This window comes from Amblyraja radiata, chromosome 2 (assembly GCF_010909765.2).
Source record: "Amblyraja radiata isolate CabotCenter1 chromosome 2, sAmbRad1.1.pri, whole genome shotgun sequence".
Lineage (NCBI taxonomy): Eukaryota > Metazoa > Chordata > Chondrichthyes > Rajiformes > Rajidae > Amblyraja > Amblyraja radiata.
Window position 1 is genome coordinate 99,704,601 of NC_045957.1, and position 7,975 is coordinate 99,712,575.

The 7,975-nt window shown below is 42.0% G+C and overlaps 1 pseudogene; it reads left to right on the top strand.

Annotated features, from left to right (window-relative positions):
* The first annotated feature begins 5,468 nt into the window (after positions 1–5,468).
* On the top strand, positions 5,469–5,579 carry LOC116970609 (annotated as a pseudogene).
* Positions 5,580–7,975: the final 2,396 nt, after the last annotated feature.

The following is a 7,975-nucleotide window of genomic DNA, read 5'->3' on the forward strand; positions in this document are numbered from 1 at the left end:
TCCAAACGCTTCCAAGTGGGGAGTGTTTGGAATGAATCAAAAATTCAAGGGTTTATTTTCCCTGGAATTAAGATGACTGTGAGTTGCCCTGATAAAGATTTATAAAATTGTAAGAGGCAGGTAGTATTTTTTATTAGGTGTATTAAGAACAAGAGGTCATGTTTAACATGAGAGTAAGGAGTATTAAAGGGGATTTGAAGGAAAATAATTTTACGACGAGTGTGATATTTGGAACATGCTACTAGAGGAGGTGGTGGGGTTATGAGACAATCAGGCAGGCATTTAAGTAGGCAAAGTGTAGAAGGATGTGTACCCAATGTAGGGAAATGAGATTAATGTAGATGGGCAAAAAGGTTGTCATGGTCATGGTGGGCCAAAGATCCTGTTTCTGAACGGTACAACTCTATAACTAATTAATTTGGGCAGCTGCTGAATTTAAAGCATTGTTATTACTTGAATGTTTATGTTCATACAAACCATATAAATGGATAATCATTTGTAAAACAATACAATGACAGAAAATACTGGACATACTCAGCAGGTCGGGCAACATCTGTTTGTAGAGTAAATAAAATAGTGCTGATGTTGCAGGTCAATGATCTATCATCAGATGGCCTTTGCATCGGAAAAGGGTTTTGCTTATCGTTCAGCTGGCCTCATAGCAGAAGCTTCCACGTCGCGGGGCTGGAAACTGGAAGTATCCCAAGCTACCACCATCATCTATTGCAACAAGTGATGGCTTCCACTGATTGTCGCCGGAAGCTTGCGTCCTGTTCAGGACGGACGATGACAGCGATGTCAACATGTGAAACATGGAAGATGGACATGAAAGAAGAAGAATCGTTCAGCTTAGAACACTATTTTACATACACTAATGACTTATGATGATACCTAATCCATGTAATATTTGCATCATACTTCTCCATGCACTGCTTTTTAAATCACGTTGTTTGTTTATTCTTTGCCTTTTATAATTGCTGGATTCAAGTAATGCTGCTTCAAAAAGAATTGACAATTTCTAACTCTGAAAATCAATTTAGTTGCAGTCATCAAGGAGACATGGATCCACTGTGATATCAAGGCCTTTAAATAAGTCAAATGATCATGTGTGTAAGATCAGAAGTTCCACTTGACTGAGGTAATTCAACTCTGATATTACGATCTGGAGTAAGTGAAAATACCCCTTTGAAATTCAATACACCAGTGGATATATTCAGTGCAATGATTTAGTTACATTGCATATTTGTTGTATTGCAGCCTTTTAATGCCAAACGCACTGAATGGTAATATGCTACTAATTTTACAGAAATGTGAAACATGCTAAATTGGTAATGAGGGTTAAATGAATCAGTGGCCTGCTGCTCCTGCCCTTCTACTGAAAATACAGGGAGCGATTTGAATTAATCCCACAGGTATCCTGGGGTGAAGGAAAATGCCAGATGTAATCCAGAAAAATGCTAGAAATGCTCAAAAGCATATGTGGAGAGAGAAACAAAGTTAGTGCTTCAGGTCAGTAATACTTCATCAGTACTAGTTTTTATTCTAGATTTCCAGCATCTGCAGTATTTTGCTTTTAGTTTACCAGATATGATCCTTGGTCTTGGTAGAGCTCAGTCTGGACAATTGTGAAATATGAGTATAATTAGGTATGACCTGCTCTTAATCATCATACATAAACACCAATCCACTATACCTCATCGCATCATAGAGCCATACAAGATGAAAAGAGATCCTTCAGACTAACATATCCGTGCCAAGCTAGATGCCCATATATGATAGTCCCATTTGCCCACATTTGACCCGTATCCGTCTAAACCTTTCATATAAACATAGAAACATAGAAAATAGGTGCAGGAGTAGGCCATTCGGTCCTTCGAGCCTGCACCGCCATTCAATATGATCATGGCTGATCATCCAAATCAATATCCCATACCTGCCTTCTCTCCATACCCCCTGATCCCTTTAGCCACAAGGGCCACATCTAACTCCCTCTTAAATATAGCCAATGAACTGGCCTCAACTACCTTCTGTGGCAGAGAATTCCACAGATTCACCACTCTCTGTGTAAAAACTTTCCTATCACTTTCCTATCCATGTATCTGTCCAAATGTATTTCAAATGTTATTGCACCTCAACCACTTACTCTGGTAGTTTGTTCCATATAGGTACTACTCTCTGTGTGAAAACGTTGTCCCCGGGATCTTATTCAATCTTTTTCTCTCGTGTTAAACCTATGCCTTCTGGTTCTTTTATCAACAAATCCTTGGAAAAGGGCAGTGCATTAACCCTCGCTATGCACCTCATGGATGGGCAAGGGCTGATTAGGGATAATCAGCATGGTTTTGTAAGTGGGAGGTCATGTCTCACAAATCTGATTAATTTTTTTGAAGACGTGACCAAAAAGGTTGATGAAGGCAGAGCTGTAGATGTTGTGTACATGGACTTCAATAAGGCGTTTGACAAGGTTTCGCATGGTAGGCCAGATCGTATGGGATCCACGGAGAGATAGCTAAATGGATAGCAAATTGGCTCCATGGAAGGAAGCATTTATGGTGGAAGGTTGCTTCTCAGAATGGATGACTGTGACTAGTGGTGTGCCTCAGGGCTCGTTACTGTTTGTCATCTTCATCAATGATTTGGACGAGAACCTGAAAGGCAAGATTAGCAAGTTTGCTGATGATACATAAGTCAGTGGTTTTGCAGATAGTGAAGATGATTGTGAACAATTACAGCAGGATCTGGATCCATTGGCCAGGTGGGCACAGGAATGGTTGATGGAATTTAATACAGAGAAGTGTGAGGTGTTACATTTTGGGACATCGAACAAAGGCAGGACTTACACAGTAAATGGTAGGCCAGGCTCTACCCAGTGTTGTAGAGCAGAGGGATCTAGGAGTACAGGTGCATGGTTCCTTGAAGGTCAAATTGCAGGTAGATAAGGTGGTCAAAAGGGCTTTTGGCAGTTTACCTTCTATGCTCAGAGTATTGAGTATAGAAGTTGGGAGGTCATGTTGCAGTTGTATAAGACGTTGGTGAGACCGCATTTAGAATATTGTATTCAGTTCTGGGCACCATGTTATAGGAAAGATACTGTCAAGCTTGAAAGAGTTCAGAAAAGATTAACAAGGATGTTGCCAGGACTATAGGGAGAGTTTGAGTAGGCAGGATCTCTATTCCATGGAGCGCAGGAGGATGAGGGGAGATCTTATGGAGGTATACAAAATCATGAAAGGAATAGATTGGGTAGATGCACAGAGTCTTTTGCCCAGAGTAGGGTAATCGAGAACCAGGGGACATAGGTTCAAGGTGAAGAGGAAAAGATTTAATAGGAATCCGAGGGATAACTTTTTCATACAAAGGATGGTGGGTGTATGGAACAGCTGCCAGAGGAGGTAGTTGAGGCTGGGACTATCCCATCGTTTAAGAAACAGTTAGACAGGTACATGGATAGGACAGGTTTGGAGGGATATGGACCAAGTGCAGGCAAGTGGAACTAGTGCAGCTGGGACATTGTTGGCTGGTGTGGGCGAATTGGGCCAAAGGGCCTGTTTCCACATTGTATCACTCTATGACTCTATGACTCGATGACATTGCCATAATCTGGTATGGCAATTCCAATACACAAGAACAGAAGAACCTCCAAAGAGTGATAGACACAGCCTGATCCATCATCAGCTCAACTTTCCCCACTATCATAAAAATTTATACGAGGCTCTGCCTCAAGATGGCAGTGTCCATCATCAAGGATCCCCACACTCCACGCATGTACTTTTCTTGCTGCTACAATTCAGCAGGAAGTACTGAGGCCTGAAGTCCCACAACATCAAGTTCAGGAACAGTTACTTTTTCTAAATCATCAGGTTTATGAACTGATCTGCACAACCCTAATACTACGACAGCAACAGAACAATACAAACTATCTCTTGTACTTCTATGGACTTGTTTTCTATTGAGGTTTGCACCAATATCTTCTTTTTGTAGTCTTTTTCTTTTCGTTGTCTTTCAGAATTTATGTGTAATTTTTTTTGTGTGTTGTCTGAATCTAACTGCAATACTGCTGCAAGCAATTTTTTTTATTGTATCTGTACCTCCATGTACCTGTGCAAATGTCACTAAACTTGATGGGGAAAAGAATAAAAAAAGATAAGGAAGTATTTTTCCATATAAGATTCCAACATTTTTCATCCTATATCAGTAACCTGAAACCACCAGTGACTGACACTGGCATCAATTTAAAAATAAATACCTTCTATTACATCAAATTCCGATGCTCCAATTCTACTCCTTTTTCATAATGTGAATTAGAGTTTGACCTTCAAACACATTACCAGGCAAGGAGTGAAGGGACAGGAGCAGTAAGGCACAAGGCACTAAAGAGCCTTTCCCAACATTCACTGTTGATCTTTCATCAAAATTCCTATCGCCGTCATCATATTTCTTGATCCCAGAATGTACATAGCTCTCTGAAGATAAAGGCACTGAAATATATATTTCCCTGAATATACCTCTCTGAGTGAAGTCGTTTCCATTAGAGTCATGGCATCATGCAGCACGGAAACTGACCATTCAGCCCAACTTGCTCATGCCGACCAAGATGCTCCATCTGCACTAGTCCAATCTGCTCATATTTGGCCCACATCCCTCTAAACCTTTCCTATCCATGTACTTGTTCAAATGTCTTTTAAATGTTGTTTTAATACCTGCCTCGATTACCTCCTCTGGCAACACATTCCATACTCCTCTGGCAACACATTCCATATATTCACCAACTTCTGTGTGAAAAGGTTGTCCCTTGGATTCCTATTAAATCTTTCCCCTCTCACCTTTTATTTAACATTTTTATTAGTCTTGGTCCTAAATGGTAACCTGCTATCCTGTGACACAGCACTCAAATTTATGATTATTCAGAAATAGCCTCCAAACTACTATTCTGCCAACCCTGCTCTGAATGCAGTAGTCCTAAATCCCTAATTTTACTTCGGAGTCACGTGAGTGACTACGTGAAGAACCCGTCCAGCACGCATGCGCGACATTCACGCAGATGCAACAGCGACGAACGGGAGTACGGGTGCTCCCGCTACAAGCCTGAAGGAACGGACCGTTAGGTAAGTACTTACCTACAGGTTAACTCGCGACTTTGCTTCTCTTTGTTGCTCCAGGGGAACTGGAGACAGCAAAGCAGAACAGAGGGAAGCGGCCCCCGTTCGACTCCAGGGAAGGAGCGTTCCGTCAGTGGAGGGGGGAGAGGCGGCACTGGGACCGCACACGCTGCGGTCCACAGTCAGGGTACTGCGCCGATGCCCAGTCTGCTAACAGCTATCTGACCACAGCAGCAGACTGGAGGGAAATTCAAATACCGGCCGGTAATCCCTGCATACTCCCGACAAGGAGACTCGCCGCCCGAGAACTATCACACTTGGTAGTCATATACCAAAAGTATTCAAGGATAAAAATTGAATTAAGAACCCATCCCTTCTCGGCCTTTTGGCTAAGATCAAGTATAATATGTTTTTTCAGTTTAATATCTGATACGTCCCTTATCTAGGGACCATATATTACCAGTTCAGCATGCACCCCAAGGGGTCTACCCTCCCACTAAAAAGAACATGAGGGACTAGCAAACTGGAAAAGAATATTAGGGGTCATAAAGAAGCCTATATGAACCTTTGGTACCAACAAACCAAGATGGTGAATGTCGCACCATCATTGATATACAAGGGGTCATAAAAACCTAATATGAACCTTTGGCACCAAAAAACCCAAAGATGGTGAATGTTACACCGTCATTGACTTTACCACTTGAGTATTCACCAGGTTACACACTTATGGAATATTGTACTACTAACCATGGATTTCTTAGGATACTTTATGGTAGACATCAGCTTAAAAGATGCATACTATTCAGTACCCATTCATAAAATTTCGGAGATAACTATTTACCTGGATGGGGTAACTATGGCAGTATAAATTATCGACTATGGCTAATATAAGCCAAACTGTTCCCAGATATCCAAACCAGCCCTGACACTATTAAGGAACAAATCGTCATGGCATGTCTCTATGATATTAACGACGACATATCCATGGGAATAGCTAATCAACAGCTTTAGCTACTATACTTATTTAGCCAAGCCTGTCATACAATCCAGATAAATCTACGTTGACACCATCCACAACTATTGACGATCTGGTATTCAATTAACTCTACCCACTCATCTATAACATTGCCATAAGGAGAGTCAGCGTATGGCACAACCTGTAACAACTAATGGTATCAATCAACCAACCATTCAACAAGTGGCTAGAGTAATTGGGAGTTAGTAGCAGCCTTTCCAGCTACTTAACTTGAACCTTTCCATTAAAACTAAGGTGCTAATGTTTTAAACTAAAAACCCACACCCAGAACATGGTGGCAAATGGACTAATCTGGAGTCGTCATCACTATAGACACTGGGCGTAAAACCTAGTTGGAAATATTGAGTACGTTCTATTGGTAAAGCATATTATTCTGTAGTGCACCATTTTGCATGTTCGTTTATAAATTAACAACATCACAGTGGTGGCATAAACCAACCACTTGGGCAGAATAAATCGATATCATGTGACAATTTATTTAACAATTGGTAACCGTAGGTCGTCAAACATATTCGACCATCAGTAAACTTACCTACCAGGTGAGCTAAATACTGTAAACAGACATATTAAACCAAAGTATTTGCTGAAATTACAAAGCAATATGGAACACCAGATATCGATTTCCCTGTATTTCAATTGAATCACCACGTACCGATGTATGTCGCATGAAACCAAACTTGAGGCAGTGGCAATTAATTCATTCCCGCTGAACTAGGGGGGGGGGGGGGGATCTAATCTATGTTCTCCCCCTTTTTTCCTACCTCATCAGTCAGGCACTATGGCCTCATCAGTCGGGTACTACGCACATGCCACGATAAATTAAACTACTGGGTTGCAGAATTGGGAAGACCACTGCTGGGCCTGGATTCGACACGATGATAGCATCCCATCGCATATCTACTAGGGAACTTACTTGGCGAACATCAAGAAGTGGGAAGATACTATTCAAATACAGGAACTACATATTCAACTACAACAAAACCTGTACTGGAGTTCCTGGCAGGTCTTCACCACAATGAAGGACTCAGCTACTGCGCCATCAACACAGCCAGTCAGCCTACTTAACTCGGGCACCAGGACTACAGGCCATAGGGTACCTCCCGCTGGTCATCAAATTCAGGAGAGGCAAATCCCCCAGACCTAGGTACACCCAAATCTGGGATGTCAGTGTGGACCTGACGTACATTAGGGGATGGTCACCAGCCAGGTCCCTCACCCTGGAACAGCCCACCCTGAAGGGACATGCTGATGGCCTTGTCTCAGCACAAAGAGTCCAGTTTCCTCCATCTACTACGATTGGACAATATGGTCTACTACACCATGTTACATTTATCATTAGGGGCTGGTCAAACAGAGCAGACCAGGAACATCAGGTCTAGTCATGGAATTCCGGGCTTACCCACCTGAACCACGGTTATGTGTCATGACCCACTTATTGAACTACATCGACACAATAAGTAATCCTCGAGGGAGAGAAAAAGCCTTATGGGTCAGCCACAAGAAACCTTATGGTCGGGTGACAAGCCAAACTATCTCAAGTGGCTCAAGCAGGTACTGGGAGTTGCTGGAGTACATACTAACGTGTATAAATCTTACTCCACCAGGGCAGCATCCACATCAGTGAATAAGAGGATGGACGTGCCTATGGACCACATCCTGGCTACAGCGGGGTGGTCTAGGGAGTATACGTTCCAAACTTTTATAACAAGCCGCTGGCAGAACCTGTATCGTTTGCAGAAAAAGTATTAGAATCTGCAAAATATATAATTTAAGCCCGGGGGAGCATTTTGGTCTTGTTATTGTTAATAACACCATTATTGTTTTTACAAACAGATTCATG